A 24,104-nucleotide genomic window follows, 5' to 3' on the forward strand; every position below is an offset into this window, starting at 1 on the left:
GAGACAAATAACCCTATTAAAAATGGGGTTCAGAACTAAACAAAGAATTCACAGCTGAGGAATGCCGAATGGCTGAGAAACACGTAAAGAAATGTTCAACTTCTTTAGTCATAAGGGAAATGCAAATCAAAACAACCCTGAGATTTCACCTCACACCAGTGAGAATGGCTAAGATCAAAACCTCAGGTGATAGCAAATGCTGGCAAGGATTTGGAGAAAGAGGAACACTCCTCCATTGTTGGTGGGACTGCAGACTGGTACAACCATTCTGGAAATCAGTCTGGAGGTTCCTCAGAAAATTGGACATTGAACTACCTAAAAACCCAGCTATACCTCTCTTGAGCATATACCCAAAAGATGCCCCAACATACAACAAAGGCACGTGCTCCACTATGTTCATAGCAGCCTTATTTATAATAGGCAGATGCTGGGAAGAACCAAGATGCCCTTCAAGAGAGGAAGGGATACAGAAAACGTGGTACATCTACACAATGGAATATTACTCAGCTATGAAAAACAATGACTTCATGAAATTCATAGGCAAATGGAGGGAACTGGAAAATATCATCCTGTGCGAGATAACCCAATGACAGAAAAACACACATGGTATGTACTCATTGAGAAGTGGCTATTAGCCCAAATGCTTGACTTACCCTAGATGCACAGAACACAGGAAACTCAAGAAGGATGACCAAAATGTGAATGTTTCACTCCTTCTTTAAAAGGGGAACAAGAAAACACTTGGCAGGAAATAGGGAGGCAAAGTTTAGAGTAGAGGCAGAAAGGACACCCATTCAGAGCCTGCCCCACATGTGGCCGATACATATACAGCCACCAAATTAGATAAGATGGATGAAGCAAAGAAGTGCAGGCCGACAGGAACCAGATGTATATCTTTCCTGAGACTCAGCCAGAATACAGCAAATACAGAGGCAAATGCCAGCAACAAACCACTGAACTGAAAACTGGACCCCAGTTGAAGAAATCAGAGAAAAGACTGGAAGAGCTTGAAGGGGCTCGAGACCCCATATGAAGAACAATCTCTCACCTGATTAGCCTGAAGTAAGTAATGAGGTCATCGGAAGCTTGGCCTCAGAGAGGATTCATGGCATCTCCTGGGGACTGGTTGGAACTGGGGACGACTGGAATAGTTACCATGAGAGTAGATTAGTATAAAGAAGCCAGCCTATCCTCTGTTGGTCCCTGTGAAGGCACCGATCCCAGCTCCCAACCACACTCATGTAAAGATGCAGCAAGAGGTTTGTGATGAATCATCTCGATTGCCAACTTGGTGAGACCCGAATCACCATTGAAACACATCTCTAGGCATATCTGTGAAAGAGTATCTGGATTAAGTCAGCTGAGGTGTCATCCTAAATGGGGGTGGTGCTTTTCAATGGGCGGGAGTCCTGGACAGAATGAAAAGGGGAAAGTGAACTGTGAACTGACTTGTTCTCCCTCTCCCTCTCCCTCTCCCTCTCCCTCTCCCTCTCCCTCTCCCTCTCCCTCTCCCACTCTGTCTCCCTCCCTCTCTCCCTCTCCCACTCTGTCCCCTTCCCCTCCCCCTTCTCCTCTCTTCCCCATTCCCCACACCGCCCCTCCCCCTCGCCCACCCCCTCCCCCCTCTCATATGTTTATCTGGATGTGTGTGTGTGCATGTGTGTGTATGTATGTACACAACATAAAACCTGCACAGACCTTTTGGAAAGCAGTATGGCAAAATGTCTCCTAAGGTTTGACAGCTTATCTCTGATGCCTATACTTAGAAATGGTCCTTAAGAAGGAACAAAGTACAGTATGCTAAGGGATATTTTATTTACTTCTTTATTGGACAACTGGAGAATACAAACACAATTATTAAATGTTTATTTGACAGGACAAGAAGTGACAAATATGAATAACCAACTTGAGCAAATCCCACAGACATGCCTAGAAGGCAAACAGAAGGACTGAAGTGTGCAAATAGTGCTGCATATTTCTTAGAACCACGCACACATACACACGCCAGTTTATTATGTGCTGAATGTATTTATAATGTACTGCTGAACAGTCATCAACTTTCAGAAAGCGGTTAAGTGAGATAGTAGTGGAGGGAAATGCAAGTAAGGAGGATTACACCAAGGATAAGACTTTCTGGGTAATACTGTCCCACTCATGCAGCCATCCACCCATGAGTCTCTGTCTCTGTCCCTCTCTGTGAGGAGTGAGCCTACGGCCTTCTGTGTGCTGGGCACACAGTGTACCACTGAGTCTCACCCCTAAACCCTGATTCCTTATTTGATAATCTTAGTGCTGGTACGGTGTTCATTTCATTATCACAACTTTTTGCATCTCAGAAATACTTTGTGACAAATGCAAAATATTACCTGTATGGAAGAAAGGATTTTTGAATGTTTTCACAACAAAGAAATGATGAATGTTTGAGGAAGTAGGTTATTTCCCCATTTGAACATTACAAAACATGCATGGATCCAAGCATCTTCTGGCACATTGAAAACAGTGAGATTTTATACTGTTATGAATGGGTTTAAAGCAAACACACAAACTAGGCGGCTGGAGAGATGGCTCAGCAGTCAAGAGCTTGGTCTTGCAGAAGTTTATATCCCAGTACCTATACAGAACAGCTGAAAAATCCAAGGGAATGGTTAATCCCTTCGAGCCTCTGTGGGTTCCCAAACAATTGTTTGCACACACAGACACAGACATACACACACAAGCACACACACAGATTTTAAAAAATATTTTTTTAAAAAAATGGAAGACTGTGGGTGAATGCAACTGAATGATATTATGTACAGGTCCAGGGTTTGACATGAAAAAAATTAAATTAAAATATGATGCAGCTACCAAGTAGTTCCACAGAAAGCCAATGCACTAACGCACTAATGCACATTGTGACATTCATTGTTAAGTAAATTGCATACCCGGAACAATCACAACTTTGCGAAGCTACCAAAAGCCTTGCAAAGAAATATCCCATAGTTGGGTGTGGTTAGCCCCAACACTTGGGAGGCAGAGGCAGGCAGATCTCTGTGAATATGAAGCCAACCTGGTCTACATAGAGTTCCAGGGACCCTGACACTTTTCCTCCTTGAATCTTCTTCCTTGTTCTTTAAAAATATTTATTTTACACCCTCCTATGACTGACTGTGGTTGGTGTTAATATAGTTGAGACATAATGAAGCCAACTGGGTACGGTGGCACATGCATCTTACCCTGACCTTTTAGAAGCTGAGCTAATGAGTCTGAGGGCAGTGTGGCTTAACACTGTGAGTTCTTAGCCAGGCTGAACAAACATGGCGACATCGTACTCCAAAACACCAAAAGAAAAGGGCTTATTTGACTTCACCTTGCCACCTTCAGGTGCAGATGCAGATAGAAATTGATGATGCTCTTCCTCCTTGTTCCAAAAGTCACCTGTTGTAGCTGGGCCAGGTGGCACAGGGATATAGGAGGCAGAGGCAGGAAGACTGTAAAGTCACCCTGTATTACAGTGAAAACAACTACGTAAGTTAAAATGAATTTATGGTAAAAACAAAAGGGGGTACAGAAGGTTCGTTGGTTAGAAGAGTGTATTGCTTTTTAAAAAATAATCCTGAGAGCCAGGCGTTGGTGGCTCACGCCTTTAATCCCTGTCCTCTGGCAGGTGGATTTCTGTGTTCGAGGACAACCTGGTCTACAGAATTCCATGACTATCAGACATGTCTCGAAAAACCAACCAACCAAACATCAAACACCGTGTCTCTGTAGTCATTAACTCACAATGGGTCCCTTGCTTTCTGCCTCTTGATGTTTCTTTCCTTTATTCCATAATGCTGGAATGAAATCCAAGGTCTTGCACATCCTACCAAGTGCTCTCTCTGCACCGGCCATGCTTCCAGGCCTGCCTCCTACTCCTCATAACCAGAGGAGTGGGGTCCTTGTAGTAGAAGGGTTACTTCTGTAACTGATGTCGCTTTATGTCCTGTCTGTCTCCATAACTGTGCCTCCATGACCCTGCGAAGAGCGTCGATGTCTTTCCAGTCACCACATAAGCTTTGTCGTCATGTGTGATGGAAAATCCATCCAATCCCTTTCATCTGATTGACATCAGAGGTATCTATTTCTAAGGATTATTCAAGGATTACCCGTAAATCTTCAGAGCCCAATCCCAGTGAGTTTTAATCTCTGCTGCATTTGGCTTAGATTTTGGTTTTTCTTTAAAAAACAAGCAAACAAACAAAAACCCTTCTATTCTTTTTCTATCTATCTTACGATTGATGTTATCTTGTTTAACATTTGGTCAGCCCTTATGTTTGCAATCGCATGGATAAAACAGATCTGTATTGCAAAGACCAGGCTAGGTAAGCTGTGGGGCTTTATTCGAAAACAGAGAATTACTCAAAATAGAGAGCTTGTCCTACCTTGAGCTTCAAAAACCGAAATTTAAATAAAGTTTAAAAAAGACAGCTTTTATCACTGCTCCCAAACCCCATGGGAGAGAGCCCTCACCAACTAACTGGTCAGGTGGGCACTCCTGAGACTGCAGAGCGGAAGAGACCACCAACACTGCCCACCCCTGCCCACATCCCTGGCCCAAGAGGAAACTGTATAGGGCTTCTGGGTTCCCGTGGGGGAGGGCCCAGGAGCAGCAAGTCCGATGCGTCTGAGACACCACCAGAACCTGAAGGGACCGATCAGATAAACAGTTCTCTGCACACAAATCCTGTGGGAGAGAGAGCTAAACCTTCAGAGAGGCAGACATGCCTGGGAAACCAGAAGAGACTACACTCTGCCCACATCTCTGACTCCAGAGGAAAACACCAAACACCATCTGGAACCCTGGTGCACAGAAGCTCCCGGAAAGGGCAGCACAGATCTTCCTGGTTGCTGCCCCCGCAGAGAGCTCATAAGCAACACCCTACCAGCAAACTTGAGCCTCGGGACCACAGGTAAGACAAAACTTCCTGCTCCAAGCGACCTGCCTGGTGAACTCAAGACACAGGCCCACAGGAACAGCTGAAGACCTGTAGATAGGAAAAACTACACATCCGAAAGCAAAACACTCTGTGCCCATAACTGGCTGAGAGAAAACAGGAAAACAGGTCTACAGCACTCCTGACACACAGGCTTATAGGACAGTCTAGCCGCTGTCAGAAATAGCAGAACAAAGTAACACTAGAGATAATCTGATGGCGAGAGGCAAGCACAGGAACCCAAGCAACAGAAACCAAGACTACTTGGCATCATCAGAGACCAATTCTCCCACCAAAGCAAACACGGAATATCCAAACACACCAGAAAAGCAAAATCTAGTTTCAAAATCATATTTGATCATGATGCTGGAGGACTTCAAGAAAGACATGAAGAACTGCCTTAGAGAAACATAGGAAAACATAAATAAACAAGTAGAAGACTACAGAGAGGAATCACAAAAATCCCTGAAAGAATTCCAGGAAAACAGAATCAAACAATTGAAGGAATTAAAAATGGAAATAGAAGCAATCAAGAAAAAACACATGGAAACAACCGTGGATATAGAAAATCAAAGGAAGAGACGAGGAGCCACAGATACAAGCATCACCAACAAAATACAAGAGATAGAAGAGAGAATCTCAGGAGCAGAAGATTCCATAGAAATCATCGACTCAACTGTCAATGATAATGTAAAGGGGAAAAAGCTACTGATCCAAAACATACAGGAAAGCCAGGACTCAATGAGAAGATCAAACCTAAGGATAATAAGTATAAAAGAGAGTGAAGACTCCCAGCTCAAAAGAACCAGTAAATATCTTCAACAAAATCGTAGAAGAAAACTTCCCTAACCTAAAAAAAGAGATACCCATAGGCATACAAGAAGCCTACAGAACTCCAAATAGATTGGACCAGAAAAGAAACACCTCCCAACACATAATAGTCAAAACACCAAATGCAGGAAATACAGAAAGACTATTAAAAATAGTGAGGGAAAAAGGTCAATAACATATAAAAGCAGACCTACCAGAATCACACCAGATTTTTCGCCAGAGACTATGAAAGCCAGAAGATGCTGGACAGATGTCATACAGACGCGAAGAGAACACAAATGCCAGACCAGGTTACTGTATCCTTCAAAACTCTCAATTAACATAGATGGAGAAACCAAGATATTCCATGACAAAACCAAATTTACACAATATCTTTCTACAAATCCAGCACTACAAAGGATAATAAATGGTAAAGCCCAACATAAGGAGGCAAGCTACACCCTAGAAAAAGCAAGAAACTAATCGTCTTGGCAACAAAACAGAGAAGAAAAGCCCACAAACATAATCTCATATCCAAATATGAATATAACAGGAAGCAATAATCACTATTCCTTAATATCTCTCAACATCAATGGTCTCAACTCCCCAATAAAAAGACATAGATTAACAAACTGGATATACAATGAGGACCCTGCATTCTGCTGCCTACAGGAAACACACCTCAGAGAAAAAGACAGACACTACCTCAGAGTGAAAGGCTGGAAAACAACTTTCCAAGCAAATGGTCGGAAGAAGCAAGCTGGAGTAGCCATTCTAATATCAAATAAAATCAATTTTCAACTAAAAGTCATCAAAAAAGATAAGGAAGGACACTTCATATTCATCAAAGGAAAAATCCACCAAGATGAACACTCAATCCTAAATATCTATGGCCCAAATACAAGGGCACCTACATACGTAAAAGAAACCTTACTAAAGCTCAAAACACACATTGCACCTCACACAATAATAGTAGGAGATTTCAACACCCCACTCTCATCAATGGACAGATCATGAAAACAGATATTAAACAGAGACGTAGACAGACTAAGAGAAGGCATGAACCAAATGGACTTAACAGATATTTATAGAACATTCTATCCTAAAGCAAAAGTATATACATTCTTCTCAGCTTCTCATGGCACTTTCTCCAAAATTGACCATATATTTGGTCAAAAAACGGGCCTCAAGAGGTACAGAAAGATAGAAATAATCCCATGCATGCTATCAGAACGCCATGGCCTAAAGCTGGTCTTCAATAACAATAATGGAAGAACGCCCACATATACGTGGAAGTTGAACAATGCTCTACTCAACGTTAACCTGGTCAAGGAAGAAAAAAGAAAGAAATTAAAGACTTCTTAGAATTTAATGAAAATGAAGGTACAACATACCCAAACTTATGGAACACAATGAAAGCTGTGCTAAGAGGAAAACTCATAGCGCTGAGTGCCTGCAGAAAGAAACAGGAAAGAGCATATGTCACCAGCTTGACAGAAAACCTAAAAGCTCTAGAACAAAAAGAAGCAAAGGCACCCAGGAGGAGTAGAAGGCAGGAAATAATCAAACTCAGAGCTGAAATCAACCAAGTAGAAACAAAAAGGACCATAGAAAGAATCAACAGAACCAAAAGATGGTTCTTTGAGAAAATCAAAAAGATAGATAAACCCTTAGAAAGACTAACGAGGGGACACAGAGAGTGTGTCCAAATTAACAAAATCAGAAATGAAAAGGGAGACAGAACTACAGATACAGAGGAAATTCAAAAAATCATCAGATCTTATTATAAAAGCCTATATTCAACTAAACTTGAAAATCTGCAGAAAATGGACAATTTCCTAGACAGATACCAGGTACCAAAGATAATCAGGAACAGATAAACCAGTTAAACAACCCCATAACTCCTAAGGAAATAGAAACAATCATTAAAGGTCTCCCAACCAAAAAGAGCCCAGGACCAGATGGGTACAGTGCAAAATTCTATCAGACCTTCATAGAAGACCTCATACCAATACTATCCAAACTATTCCACAAAATTGAAACAGATGGAGCACAACCGAATTCCTTCAATGAAGCCACAATAACTCTTATACCTAAACCACACAAAGACCCAACAAAGAAAAGGAACTTCAGACCAATTTCCCTTATGAATATCGATGCAAAAATACTCAATAAAATTCTCGCAAACCGAATCCAAGAGCACATCAAAACAATCATCCACCATGATCAAGTAGGCTTCATCCCAAGCATGCAAGGATGGTTTAATATACGGAAAAACATCAATGTGATCCATTATATAAACAAACTGAAAGAACAAAATCACATAATCATTTCATAAGATACTGAGAAAGCATTTGACAAAATTCAACACCCCTTCATGATAAAAGTCCTGGAAAGAATAGGAATTCAAGGTCCATACCTAAACATAGTAAAAGCCATATACAGCAAACCAGTTGCTAACATTAAACTAAATGGAGAGAAACTTGAAGCAATCCCACTAAAATCAGGGACTAAACAAGGCTGCCCACTCTCTCCCTACTTAATCAATACAGTTCTTAAAGTTCTAGCCAGAGCAATCAGACAACAAAAGGAAATCAAGGGGATACAGATTGGAAAAGAAGAAGTCAAAATATCACCATATGCAGATGGTATGATAGTATATTTAAGTGATCCCAAAAGTTCCACCAGAGAACTACTAAAGCTGATAAACAACTTCAGCAAAGTGTCTGGGTATAAAATTAACTCAAATAAATCAGTAGCCTTCTTCTACACAAAAGAGAAACAAGCCTAGAAAGAAATTAGGGAAACGACACCCTTCATAATAGAACCAAACAATATAAAGTACCTCGGTGTGACTTTAACCAACCAAGTAAAAGATCTGTACAATAAGACCTCCAAGACTCTGAAGAAAGAAACTGAAGAAGACCTCAGAAGATGGAAAGATCTCCCATGCTCATGGATTGGCAGGATTAATATAGTAAAAATGGCCATTTTACCAAAAGCGATCTACAGATTCAATGCAATCCCTATCAAAATACCAATCCAATTCTTCAAAGAGTTAGACAGAATAATTTGCAAATTCATCTGGAATAACAAAAAACCCAGGATAGCTAAAACTACTCTCAACAATTAAAGTACTTCAGGGGGAATCACTATCCCTGAACTCAAGCAATATTACAGAGCAATAGTGATTAAAAACTGCATGGTATTGGTACAGAGACAGACAGATAGACCAATGGAACAGAATTGAAGACCCAGAATTGAATCCATACACCTATGGGCACCTGATTTTTGACAAAGGAGCCCAAACCATCCAATGGATAAAAGATAGCATTTTCAGCAAATGGTGCTGGTTCAACTGGAGGGCAACATGTAGAAGAATGCAGATCGATCCATGCTTATCACCCTGTACAAAGCTTAAGTCCAAGTGAATCAAAGACTTCCACATCAAACCACATATACTCAAACTGATAGAAGAAAAATTAGGGCAGCATCTCGAACACATGGGCACTGGAAAAATTTTCCTGAACAAAACACCAATGGCTTATGCTCTAAGATCAAGAATCGACAAATGGGATCTCATAAAACTGCAAAGCTTCTGTAAGGCAAAGGACACTGTGGTTAGGACAAACGGCAACCAACAGATTGGGAAAAGATCTTTACCAATCCTACAACAGATACAGGGCTTATATCCAAAATATAAAAGAACTGAAGAAGTTAGACCGCTGGGAGACAAATAACCCTATTAAAAAATGGTGTTCAGAGCTAAACAAAGAATTCACAGCTGAGGAATGCCGAATGGCTGAGAAACACCTAAAGAAATGTTCAACATCTTTAGTCATAAGGGAAATGCAAATCAAAACAACCCTGAGATTTCACCTCACACCAGTGAAAATGGCTAAGTTCAAAAACTCAGGTGACAGCAAATGCTGGCGAGGAGGTGGAGAAAGAGGAACACTCCTCCTTTGTTGGTGAGATTGCAGACTGGTTCAACAATTCTGGAACTCAATCTGGAGGTTCCTCAGATTATTGGACATTGAACTACCTGAGGATCCAGCTATACCTCTCTTGGGCATATACCCAAAAGATGCCCCAACATGTAACAAAGACATTTGCTCCACTATGTTCATAGCAGCCTTATTTATAATAGCCAGAAGCTGGAAAGAACCCAGATGCCCTTCAACAGAGGAATGGATACAGAAAATGTTGTACATCTACACAATGGAATATTATTCAGCTTTCAAAAACAATGACTTTATGAAATTCATAGGCAAATGAATAGACCTGGAAAATATCATCCTGAGTGAGGTAACCCAATCACAGAAAAACACACATGCTATGCACTCATTGATAAGTGGCTATTAGCCCAAATGCTTGAATTACCCTAGATAATGGAAACATAGAACACATGAAACTCAAGACGGATGATCAAAATGTGAATGCTTCACTCCTTCTCTAAAAGGGGAACAAGAATACCCTTGGCAGGGAATAGAGAGGCAAAGATTTGAACAGACACAGAAGGAACACCCATTCAGAGCCTGCCCCACATGTGGCCCATACTTATACAGCCACCCAATTAGACAAGATGGATGAAGCAAAGAAGTGCAGGCTGACAAGGGCCAGATGTAGATCTCTCCTGAGAGACACAGCCAGAATACAGCAAATACAGAGGCGAATGCCAGCAGCAAACCAGTAACTGAGAATAGGACCCTGTTGAAGGAATCAGAGAAAGAACTGGAAGAACTTAACGGGGTTCAAGACCCCTTATGAACAACAATGCCAAGCAACCAGAGCTTCCAGGGACTAAGCCACTACTTAAAGACTATGTATGGAGTGACCCTGGACTCTGACCTCATAGGTAGCAATGAATATCCTAGTAAGAGCACCAGTGGAAGGGACAGCCTTTGGTCCTGCTAAGACTGAACCCCCAGTGAATGTGATTGTTGGGGGGAGGGCAGCAATGGGGGGAGGGTGGGGAGGGGAACATACATAAAGAAGGGGAGGGGGAGGGGTTAGGGGGATGTTTGCCTGGAAACCAGAAGGAATAACACTCGAAATGTAAATAAGAAATACTCAAGTTAATAAAAAAAAAAAAAAAAGACAGCTTTCTGTAAGCTTCATCCGTGAGAATTCCTAGAAAGTCTTTTCTTTTTCCTTTTTTTCCTCCATTAAAATTTCTTTTGGTGATTTCTTTTTTTTTTCCTTTATCCTTTATATGCGTTGGTGTTCTTTTGCTTGTCTGTCTGTGTCAGATCCCCTAAAACTAGAGTTACAGACAGCTGCTAACTGCCATGTGGGTGCTGGGAATTGAACCAGATTCCTCTTGAAGCTCTTGACCTCTTAGCTCTCTTAACCTCTGAGTCATCTCTTGAGCCCCAGGAAGTTTGATTGTTCTCTGGCAGCCATCCCTGTGAAGCCTGTCAATCATACATTCTTACCCCACCCCTCTGAAGTTTCTGTTGTCTTCTGGTTCTCTCCCTAGTAATGCCTTTCTACTTTGTTGGGAATGGAAACCATCGACCCAGGGGACCAGATCCTGCAGCTGTCTTTCCATCCTGTCCCTGTCATTTCTTTCTGTCATTTCCCCTTCATTGTTCAGTTGATGTCAAATCAGACACAGGAAAGCTGGCCACTGCTTGTTTAGGGTCTCCCCCTTCCCCAACAGGGTTTTTCTGTGCAGCCTTAGCTGTCCTGGAACGAGCTCTATACACCAGGCTGCCCTTGAATTCACTGAGATCCACCTGTCCTTGCCTCCCAAGTGCTGGGATTGAAAGTTGTGCCTCAACTGCCTAACTGTTTTACTTAGTCTTTCAAACATGTTTATTTTCATGTAGCATGTGTGTGTGTGTGTGTATGTGTGTGTGTGTGTGTGTGTCTGTGTGTGTGTGTGCCTACCTGTGTGTTTTTGCAGGCACAAGCACGCATGAGGAGGACAGAGGTCAGGTCTCAGGAGTTCCTGCTCTTTTTTCCTGGGTTCTGGGCCACTGAACTCAGGTTGTCAGGCTTGTGCAACAAACACTTTTACCAGCTTTGCCATCTTGACAGCTCTTGCATTATTCTGTTTATTTTTTAGTTTTTTCATTTGTTTCTTTTATGTGTATGAGTGTCTTTTCCACATGTAGGTCTGTTGCACCACGTGGGTGCCCGGAGGCTTCAGAGGTCAGATGACAACCAACCCCCAGCCCCAAAGTCCTTCCAGAAGTCTCTAGCTCTGATTCTCCAGCAGAGCACTGGTTCATACAAAATTCTCTTCCCTTTTGCACTTTTTACTGAACAGTATCTCTTAGAAGTCATTGCAAATCCATGGAGACAGCAATAGTTCCTCATCTTTAATCAGCAGACAGGACTTTCTTAGCATTTTTATCGTTTTGTTATCTCTGACTTCATCCAGCCTGTTGCAAAAAAAAAAAAGATTAATTAAATGGTCTGGATCGGTGCTTTCCTCTCTCTAGCTGAACTGAATGATTATGTAGATGCAGGGCAAAGGGAAAGTGGCCCCTACCTTTTCCACTGACTTGCTGGAATGAAGCAACAATGAGAGATTAATAGGAGAAAAAGATAAACACATCTATTAACATGCTTGAGGAAGAACCACAGAAGTGCCATTACTCAATGAGGTCTACATAATTATACTGTCTTCTTCGTGGGAGGGAGATGGGGAAGATGACCAATCTGAGGAGTCGAAAGGAATATTAGAGGAATAAATGAACCCCAGGCCTAGACAGCAGTTAGTGACGGAGTGTGTTTGGGAATTGAATGGGCCTAGGAGATAGTCCATGGCTTGTGAAAAAACTGTCCCGTTGTGATTACATTCTTTAGTCTTGATTCCCGACTATATGGGGTTAGTTAATGAAACCTAGGGAAGGAAGCAAAAATAACTGTGTTCTTTGGAAATCTGGATTTAGGTAGATGAAGGAATGTCAAAGTAAAAGTGTCCTCCCAGAGCAGCTCTTCTCGAGGGATCTCTAGTTTAAATAATTAGCTTGTTAAAATGCCATATTTCAGGATCAGCATAGATGTTATTTACATTCTTATAAGCACAGTGACTGTTAGTCGATGTTACTATATTGCTTTCAAGCAGATTGGACTGGATCCTACTGCTCCCAACATAAACACAAGCACTCTACTACAGTAGCTGCTGCTGGTGTTAATTTTTTTCTCCCTAATAACTACAGAATGACATCTCATTCCCTGAACTTCCATTTCTAGGATGCATCGAGTTTAATGCATTGCCTTTGAATGAGAATTTGGACATTTACATTATTTATTTTACCACTGGATAGAATGTCTAAGAAATTTTAGGGAGCTGGGGCTACCAGTTAGTGGCACAATATATGTTCAGCATGCATGAAGCTCCTGGTCCAATCCTTATCATCATAAACATATAGTCAAAGTAACTACTTACATTTAATTAAAAACATTCCATCTAGGGACAGGCAGGGTGGAGAACACGTTTAATCCTAGCACTCAGGAGGCAGAGGCAGGAGGATCCCTGTGAGCTTGAGGCCAGCTTGGTCTACAAATCAAGTTTCAGGACAGCCATGGCTGTTATAGAGAAACGCTGTCTCAAAAAACAGAAAAACAAACAAATATGCTTCTATATCCTATTTAGACTCCATAACCAAGTATACTTCCTTTGCTTCAAATTTTGGTGAAAAAGGTCATCATCACCATATCCAGAAGAGATTGTAAAATCTAGTGATATATATATATATATATATATATCATATTGTATATAGTATATCATGTATCATACATCATACATCATATATTCTATTCTCTTTATAGCCCTGGCTCACATCTACCCATGACCCCAGCTCCAAAGAACCCTTATATCTCTGTGGACTCCAGAATTCACTACACACACCACCTCCCCTGTTAAAATTAAAATAGATCTGAAAAAAATTTAAAGATTTACAGTGCCATTTTTGTTGTTATAGCTTTTGGATACAATTTCTATGATCTGATGAGCTTTCTTCTTATTAAAAATAGAGAGAATTTAGGGGAAATGGCTTAGTGGGTAAAATGCTCACCACAGAAGCCTGAGGACTTGAGTTCTCCATATTCACATTAAACAACAACATCAACAACAACAACGAGTACAGCTGTGATCTCAGTATTGGAGGTACTGGGTAGAGGATCCCAAGATCCCAAGATTGGCCAGTTATTCTATGAGCTTTCTGCTCACTGAATGAAGGTGGGTAAATGCTCTTGTTGCCAAACCAGCATGTGATCCCTGTGACCCACATGGTAAAAGAAAAGAATCAACTCCCAAAAATTGTCCTCTAACTTCCACACCAGCATCATGGTGTGAATATCCCTTCCCCAAATAAACAATGTAATAATTGTTCTAAAAAGGTAGAAAGTGATGAGGAAGGTACTTACTTTTGACCTCTGGCTTCCACAAGTGGGAGTACACACACACACACACACACACACACACACACACGCGTGCACACACACACACATACACACACACACACACACACACACACACAGAGAGGGAGAGAGAGAGAGATTCTTTTGAAGATTGGGGCATGTGTATGTGTGTGTTGAGAGAAAAAGAAGGAGGAGGAGGAAGAGAAAAAGAAGGAGGAGGAGGAAGTGAAAGAGAGAATGTGTTTATATGCAATATGGGCATACAGGTGCCTGTAGAAGCCAGAAAAGAAAATCTGATGTCCTGGTGCTGGAGTTACAAGACACAGTGAGCCACCCAATCTGGGTGCTAGGAGCTGAACCCCAGGTTCTCTATAAGAGCAGCAAGTGCTTTTAACCACTGACTCATCTCTCCAGCTCCTAATATCTTTGAGTGTCCAGTAAAATTGAGGCACGATCTAAGAAATCTTAAGTCTAAATTGTATTGTAAATGGAGATTTAATTCTAAACTATTTTTATAAGTCCCTTAGCTTATTATAATTCTCAGAAATCTTAAGACAGCACTCTTGCCCTCTTAGGGGTAGAACATGCCTTAAAATGCACATGTTTATAGCAAGCAGCTTAATAGTGTTCGGGATCTGTACACATCGTGAATCTGTCACTGCTGTCAAGGAAGTGAGCACACTTATCCCTAGTCAAAGTTTTCTTCTGAATTTGTTTAGTCCTTCCCCTGTCACCCTCACTGCCCAATCTCTGACCTGTTTCTTATCACTACTAATCTGTTTACATTTATTTATCTAATAGAATCCTGCAGTGAGGAACATTGTGGAGTCACGCTGGCTTTAGTTACCATCATCATTTTGAGGTTAATCTTGGTATTGCATACATAAACGTTCATTTGCCTTCGCTGCTTAAAAAGCACTGTGTTGTATAGCTACATAACTCCCTTTTAAGTGTTCATCAACATCCCCATTTGGAGTTATTACAAATAAGACTTTCAAATGTTTAGTTATTATTTTCAAATGTTTATTATTTCTTTTATGTGTATGCCTGACTGTATGTCCTGCACCATGTGTATCTGATGGCCTAAAAGACCATAAAAAGACTCCGAATGCCCTAGGACTAGAGTTACAGATGGTTGTGTCACATGGGTGCTAGGAACAGAAACTGGGTCATCTACAAAAGCAAACCATGTTCTTAACCCACCTCTCCTTCTCTCCAACCCTTATGTATTGAGATGGAATCTCACGATGCCCAGGCTGGTCTCAGCTCCAAATATAGCCAAGGATGACCTTGACTCCCGATTCTCCTTCTACTTCCCAAGAATTGGGATTACAGGCATGTGTCACCCCACTGGGCTACAATCAGACTTTTATAGACATTCATATACATGCCTTTATATGGACATGTACTTTTGTTTCTCTTTTGAAAATGTATATATAGTAGCAGGCCTGGGGCACAAGGAAAGTGCAGGTTTAAGAAGTTGCTAAATGGGGGCTCACATAGATGGCCCTGCAGCTGAGAGTGCTTCTTGCTCTTCCCTGGGACCTGAGTTTGGTCCCCAAGCACTCAAGTAGGGTGAATCCCTGTTGCTTTTAATGCCAGTATCAGGAAAATCTGGTCAGCTGGGGCAGCTGTACTCACATGAGCATTCACACACACACACACACACGCACACACACACACACACACACACACATACACACACACATACACACACAGACAAACACACACACACATACACACACAGACACACACACAGACACACACAGACAAACACACACACACACACACAAACACACACATACACACACACACACACAGTCACACAGACAGGCTCCTAAAAATAAATCTTTTAAAAAAACTTTTAAAAGGTGTCAAGTGTTTCCTAATCTGTCAGGCCATCTCATGTTCCTCTGGTAGGGTACTCTACCTTACCTGCCCCGAATCTTTCTCGGTATTTAACATGACCAGTCTTGTGGACATTTAACAGGAATCTCTCTGATATTTCCCAGAAAAAGAACTGGGCTTATTTTTATTAATTGCCAACATAGACTGTCTCTCTGGAGAAACCTTGGTGCACGTATATTTTCTGTGGTGCTCTGTCTGTCTCCTTTGCATTGCTTACTGCCAAGTCCTTGCATGGTTTGGTTACTTAGACTTGTCGAAGAACGGTGAAGGACGGAAGACAGACAGATGGGCACATAGACAGAAAGCTGGGATAATGTGGTCCAGACTCACTGCTGGATAAACCTCAGCACCCTGGAAGCTCAGTCTGTTTAGTATAGAGTTGAAGAGAGGCAGGGTGACTGCATTCAGCTGAACAAGGACTGGGCTATTGTACACAGATCAAGGTGGCATGGTTTATGGGTTGCGGCTGTATCAGGCAGACAGGTTTAGCTAGTCTTGGTAGGAGTACTCTCTGTAGGGGAGCAGTCTTCCGGCTATAAATATCCAGGGACAGAACATTATGGTGGACATTTTCTGAATATACTATTAATATCCACATACAGATACTAATGGAGGGATTTGCCATTTCCCTCTGAACCTCACCCAGGGCTGGAGAAGGTTTTGACATTTTTCCATGGGTTTGGGGCTCTGGGTCCCTAAACATGGCTGTCACAAGTCAACACCACTCATTCACTCAGAACTGCACACACTTGGGGCTTCCTCCCCCCACACACAGTTTGTGTGAAGTCCATCTTTCTGGTTCTCTATGTGACTCCTGTATATCAAATATCCTGAGTTTGAATTCCCATGTATGTCTCCTCTATCCAGGAAATTTGCCTATCCGCACCCCACCCCCGCCATGCACTGAAATCTCTCTAATTCTCTGTCTCTCTCTTTTTTAAATTTATATATTTTTATTATGTGTATTGGTTTTCTGCACGCATGTATGTCTGTGTGAGGATGTTAGATCTTGGAGTTACAGACAGTTGTAAGTTGCCATGTGGGTGTTGGGAACTGAACCCAGGTCCTCTAGAAGAGTAGTCAGTGCTCTTAACCACTGAGCCATCTCTCTAGCACCCCCTCTCTAATTCTAATTTTTGGTTGCTATAAACAAAAGTCTTGTGAGCATCCATGTATGAGTCTCTAAGGGTCTCAGACCTTCATTTCTCTGGTTAATGCTTAAGAGTACAAGGCTGAGGTAACACGAAGTGATCAATGAATCATTCAAGAAGATGCCAGACTTTCTCCAGATCGATCTTGAAATTCATATAAAGTTGAGCTGCATCGTAGAATTGTACACCACTATGTAATTTAACTGTATGAACATCTCTCCTCTGTGGCTTTCTGATTTGAACGGGCCCAAGGCTCTTATCTTTATACTCTCATCCTCATACTCTGTGCAGATTCTTTTAGGAATTGTTTTTATGAAACAATGTCTTATTTATATAGTCCATACTGTCTTCCTGCCTCAGCCTCTCCAGAGCTGGAATTACAGGCATGAATCACATGTCTTCTCTCTCTCAGAGGGGAGCATAGGAAGGGAGATTCCCTTGGAGATGGTACCTGGAACCCCATGGTGCTAGCTGAGAGCTCCCCATCACTGGCTGGATCACAGCACTCCCACTTCTTTCAGATGGCTCCACTCCAGATCTTAGAAGTCTACAGAACCCTGTAATGAAGCAAGATTTGGTACATACTTATCTCTGAGGGTATCTTCCTTGGCTTTAGATCTCTCTCTCTCTCTCTCTCTCTCTCTCTCTCTCTCTCTCTCTCTCTCTCTCTCTCTCCCCTTTCTTTCTGACAAAGTGCCAGAGCTACAAGCCTGTGTCACTGCACCTCATAAAGGCAAGACTGAGGATCAGGAGTCTGTGGCTTTGTGCATTCTAGGTGAAGGGCCTCTGGTCACCTCAAGTATGGCTGTGAGCATGGCTCTGGCAGGCCTTGCCCATCTCCCCAATTCTCTGTGCTTTGCAAAAACCCCTTAGATTGCATTCCTAGAGCTGGCCACCAAGGCCTAGTTCCTTATTTGGCCACTTCGTCCTCCTGAGGCTGACTATCAAAGTCAAGCTATCAAAGTACTGAAGTCCAGCATTAAAAAGCCCCCCTTGGCTGCCCCATTAACACAGCCCAGTACAACTAAACACCTCATCCTAACACGAGGGAGTTCCCCTGGTACCTTTATAAACTGTCATTGTCTATGGGCCTCTTTTGTTTCCTCTCTATCCTTTATCCCCTAGGACAAATAGCCCTGAACCCTTCCATCTCCCTGTCCCTTCAAAGTGAGCTCCAGCTTCTGGGTAAATTACTTTGGGTCTCTTTTTCTCCAGTGAAAATGCCTGACCCCAGAACCTCATTCAGGTGAGGCTGGTTCTCTACCAAGGAGTCCATCTGTAGCAATCTCTTTGCTTCTTATTTTGAGACAAGATCTCACTCTGTTCTTAAGGCAGGTTTTGATTTTACTCTGTAGTTAGAGCTAGCCTTGAACAAGTCGTCCTCCTTCCCCAGGCTCCTGAGTAACTAGAATGGCAGACCTATGCCAGGAAGCCTTGCTAAATCTCTTTTGAAAGAGGAGCCATACTGTCCTCTAGTGGGGGCAGGATTGGGAGGGGAACTTCCATATAAAATGGGAGGGGGAGGGGCTAGTGGGATGCTGGCATGGAAACTGGGAAAGAGAATAACAATTGAAATGTAAATAAGAAATACCCAATTTAATTAAGATGGAGAAAAAAAGGGAAAAAAAAGAAAATAAGGAAATGAAAAGGATGAGGACAGGAGAGAAAGAAAAGAGGTAGAAGAAAAACACCAAGGGCAAGAGAAAGAAGAAGGAGGAGAAGGAATTAAAAAGAAGAAGAGGGAGAAAACAACATGCTAGAGAATTCCCCATAGTGCCCATCTATAGAATGTGTGGTGTGGCTCAGAAACACAGGAGCAGATCACAGACCTGGAGTGGATCAGCTAAAAATGAACCCACACATTAAGAGACAACTAATTGTATACAAAGATGGTGGTACAAATCTGTAGGAAAAGGTGCACCTTGGTCAAGAAATGGTGCTGGGAAAAGCAAATTTCCATATATGGGAGATTGAAGTCCCTCTGACCACACATGAAGATTATTCCAAATCAATCATGGCCACAAAGTTAAGACCTGAAATGCTTCAGAAAACACAGCACACAATAGCACATAGCCAAGGGAGCCTAAAACTGTGAAAGTCATATTCTTAAGGTGGGAAATGTTCTCAGGAAAAAAACATGAGGGCTTCCGTGAAAAAGAACAACATAACTAATCTACGCTTTAAGAACAAAATAACCAATCAGCCCTTTGACAGGTTAGGGAGAGTGTGGAGACTAAGAAAGATATCTCCAGAGTTCACCTGGCTCATGTGCTGTTCTGAGATGGTGAGGAAATAAAGAAAGAAGACAGGCCCTCCGCTCACTGCTTCTCCTGTCCACCACCCCTCTCTCTCTCTCTCTCCCTCCCTCTCCCTCAGCTTTTGATTCCCCACGCCTAGTCTAGTGGTATCTGGAATGATGGGAAGAAAAGGGGCTTTGGATAACTATGATGTTTCAGAGGAAGCAAAAAGACCAAGGTATGCAGGAAGAGGAGTGTGCCCTTCAGTTGGATCTTGATCAACTCTGCCTCCTGCATTTGTGGGAGCCTCAACCCCCACACCTGGTGCCTGTGATGGTGTAGGACTGGGAGTTGGAATGGCAGAGGAGTGGGAGTGGGGATGGCATCCCTGAGCAGTCGACAGACCCTGCCCTGCAGGCCCTCCACCCCCCACCACCACCCCAGGCAGCCAGGACTCCAGATTTGTGGAGGTCAGGGCCTCCCAGACAGCAGACCCAGCTGTGCAGAGGATCCAGCAGCCCAACACCACCAAAGGGCAGAACACAGCAAAGCTCGGAATGGACAAAGATGCAAAGCTTTGCCTTAAGGCCACCAGCAACACCAAAGCGTGCATTCCAGTGCTCACATCTGAGCGAGTGGAGGAGATCGTAGATAGCCAAGGATGATGGATTAAGGCTCTGAGGGCCAAGACCAATACCCATATTGAGACAGATGTGTGAGATGAGGAGCCAGTGTTCATGGTGACTGGGAGGCAGTAAGAAGTGTTCACAGCCTGGCAGGAAATCATCTCCGAAGTGTGGCTTTAGTGTGCCCCCTGCTCTGCCAGGCCAAGCGATGATCCCTGTATGAGCCCTACCATGTGGTGATGCTGGTAGTGTGCCCAAATTGTATCCAGCAGCAGACCAACACTTACATCATAACTTCCAGCCAGGACTAAGACCTGGTGTTTGAGGTCAACAGTGCCTGGGTAACTTGGAAAGTAGACAGCACCGCAAGGAAGGAGATAGCAAGGTACATTACGCCACACACTGGCAAGATTCTTGAGTAGAACAGGGATGGTGACTTCCTGGGTGACAATAAGATTGACTTCATGGCTGTCAGACTCCATGCAGCCCTGGATAGCCTCTACTCAGATGCCTGGCCCGTGTTTGCTCTAGGCTGTAAGCCACTCTCCACCTTCAGGCACAACAACCTGGGCTGTATATTTGAGTGTGGCATGAACTCATCTTTGAGGCCCAGCACTTAGGCTAGCAGGGCAGGGACATCAGCTAAGGTGGATATCTGTTTCCAGCAATGGTGTGGGCAGGCAGGAATTGTACTATGGAGTGAGAGGTAAGCCTGCCCACCCCCACTGCTGATGGAGTTCTTACCAGGAACTCCATCTTCACACTGGTGCACTTCTCTTCTGCCTCCTACTACTTTTCTTCAGCCAAAGCATATGCAGAACCCCCAGGTGAGCATTGATCTCCTGCCACCAATGAGGGGTCCTGGACAGGCTCACATAGATGCAGTCCAGAGAGACACAAAGAGTTTCTCTAAAGTGGGAGTAGGAAGGCCTGCATCCTCTGCTTTGAGAGAAAAGTGACAGCAGCCCTGGTGTCCAGAGGACATAATCTTGTCTGGATGGAGGGTGCAGTATGCATCTGTGAGAGGACAGACCAAGATTGTCCTGTCTGTCACATCACTGCCACACAAGCTATCTGAATATTTTTCCAAGTTCCATGTCCCTGGAAAATCGGTCTGCTCCCTAGGGTACAGCCATGGACCTGCAGGGATTGTAGCAACTACAGGGTAAGTTTCTAGGCAATAATCATCTCAGTGGGATGGAGAAGGAGAGGAATGAGTGGCTACGGGTGGGGCAAAGTCCAGAGCCTCTGGTTACACTTTGGGAGTGGGCTATAAATTTTACTAATGTTACAACTCTGATACATCAACAGACCCTTAAATCAGGAAGCAGTTAAGAGAAGCTTTTCTTTAGCTTGAAGTGGCCACCAGGACAACCTGACCTTTCCCTTCTCCCTATCTATGTGACATTAGGCATCTTCCTCTGCGCAGTAAGAACAGGGAGAATTGCTGTCTGTAGCTAGAGGTGCTCTTAGTGATCCCCAGTCATTTGGTTCTGACCTCCGATCTCGTAACGTGACCCCTTACCACAACCCACCCTTTTCCTGAGTTCCCAACAGATAAGGAGAGGGGACCTAATAAGGTTCTACGTACATCTTCTGGGAAGGAGCAGGATGTCAATCAACAAAGGGCTCACAACTCACCTGTCTCACACGGCTGGGCTAGAGATCTGAAGGAGGCTTCTCTTTTCCCTCCAACTTTTTGCTTGTCCCTTCTTCAAATTTTTTGCTGTGGACTTGCCCATTCCTTTTTTTGTCTTTGTTCTTTTTTCCTATCCCTTCTATTCCCATTTTCTATCCAGCTGTTAAGTGCAGTCCCTGGTTCCTCTTGCCTCTTCTAGCCCAGCTTTGGGCATAACATCTTCCTGGGAGAGAAGTCTAGAGAACATTTTGATAGCCCCCTTCCCAGGTTCTGATCCTGTAGTGGACAGCCCCTTCCCCACTCCTGCAAAGACTCAATTCCAATTCCTGATGGAATGTAGATTTAGATCCAGACAGTTTGAGACTGGAAACTAATAATGGGTACATAGTGGAAACTAGTATCAGGGTTCATAAAAGTTTGGAAACCAACCTTTATCTTCTGTGGGCATTATGCTGAGGGTGCAGCATGTACGTATCACAGATCACCTGCCCGAGGGAAGGGGAAGCAGATTGTAGGAAATATCCTGGATCTGGAGAGGTGTGGTTGGGAAGTGTCCCCTCCCGCTCCCTAGCAGTGGCCCACCCCTGACCTCTCTGCACCTAGCTGAACCACTATTGAATCCTGATTAAACACAAATCATTATGCTATGTCTTCCCCACTGCCTGAGGAGAGAGCTCAGCTTCTTGGTGATGGGTTACGCCAGGGCAAAGCAGGGTTGGGGTGCAGTGGAGCCTCTTCCAAGAATCAGGCATTGTGATAGGTCTAGCACCCTTTGTGCTCCTCTTGCTCATTTATGTCAGTCAGCAGCCTCCTACCCTCCTGGTTCTGCTGGCTGGGCCAGGAGCAGGTGGGAGACCAGGAGGCCAGCAGATGCTTGTATGTAATAGGGAGGGAATACTCTGAGCTCTAGCTCAGGAGTCCCACTCTTCCTGGCTGGAGAAGGGATGTGGGAGGAAGGCAGACGGAGGTCTCTCTCTTTTGCCTCTTGTCAATTAATTTACCTCTCCACAACCTCACCCTCTAAACCACCAGCCTGAGAGGGGAGATGCAGGAGGTCACAGCCATTTCACTGACAGGAATGAGTTCCAGTCAGGACCTGTCTCTCTGTATGGCTCTCTAGAGTGGGAGGTCAGAGACATAAGCTTCTCTCAGAACTGTGACAGACAGATCCCATCCACCTAGTGAACACTGAATTCCATCCTTCAATCCTCCAGCTGCAGGCCCTCCATTCTGCTTCAAATAGGTCTTAATACAGCAAGATAATAGGAACAGCCAGCTGCTTCTAATGCTTAGACATTCTAGCTCATGTTCTGTCTCTGATGACATTTCACCTGACCCTAGCACTGCAATTTTTATTTGTATGGTGCTCATGTGTGATAGTCAACTGGTCAACATCAATAGCACAAGAAATCCAAATGGAGGAAAATGTTACTGAGTTAACTCCTGTATTAATAGCCTATAGGAAGGTATAAGGGGAGTTTCTTCATCAGTGACTACTATGGGAGCATGGTGTCCCATCTGGAGATGTGCCATTAGAAGGCATCATTATCTGAGCAGGAAATTCAGGTCAGCATGCCAGTCAGCAGCTCTCCTCTGCCACTCTGTCAGCTCTCTTTCACTTCCTGCCTACAGGATCATGCCTCGTCTGAGTTCCTGCCTTGACTTCTCGTCACAGATGGACAACGGTCAGGAAATAGGAGCCACATTAAATCTTGACAATGGTCAGGATATAGGAGCCACATTAAATCATTTGTGCTCCTTGTTGCTTTTGGTCATAATGTCTGTCAAATCAATGCAAAGTAACTTATGCCAGACACACATTTTTGTACACTGGTCCACATCAGGCAGTGGTTGTTTTGTGGCAGAGCAAGAAGAAAGGGAGGCTGATAGACCCTCCCCCCACTTTTAGAAAGGGTATTGTTGGGCAAAACCTTGGGGGATGGGCAAGCCCTAACTGTCAGAAACTGTAGTTTAACTTACATTGCCTACTTTACTGCCAGATATGAGGTACTCAGATACTCTGCCTTTATCTCCACAAGAGGTTTCTCACTTTGGAGCATGGAGGTCCCAAATCAGGGTTTCTCTGTGTAGCCCTGACTATCCTGGAATTCCCTCAGTACACCAGGCTGGGAAGTAACTCAGAGATCCACCTGCCTATGTTGCTGGAAGTAAAGGTGTGCACATCCACCACAAGGCTTCCTCCTGGCATTTGCAATCATTCAACTACCAAATGTGGAGGGTCTAGTGACCATGCCCAGGCACCAGGCACAGGGATAGCAGCTAATGGGAAGCAGGCCCAGTACCCAAGCGAACAAAGTTCAGAGGGGCAGGAGGAATACATTTAGACATTCTACACAGTAGAGTGATGGTCTTGCTACAGCAATCTCTCCTAAGGTGAT

The 24,104-nt window shown here is 43.4% G+C and overlaps 1 pseudogene; it reads left to right on the plus strand.

Moving 5' to 3' along the window:
• The first annotated feature begins 3,296 nt into the window (after positions 1-3,296).
• LOC134479626 (RNA-binding protein MEX3A-like) lies at positions 3,297-24,050 on the plus strand (annotated as a pseudogene).
• The last annotated feature ends 54 nt before the right edge of the window (positions 24,051-24,104 follow it).

Source organism: Rattus norvegicus, chromosome 7 (assembly GCF_036323735.1).
Source record: "Rattus norvegicus strain BN/NHsdMcwi chromosome 7, GRCr8, whole genome shotgun sequence".
Lineage (NCBI taxonomy): Eukaryota > Metazoa > Chordata > Mammalia > Rodentia > Muridae > Rattus > Rattus norvegicus.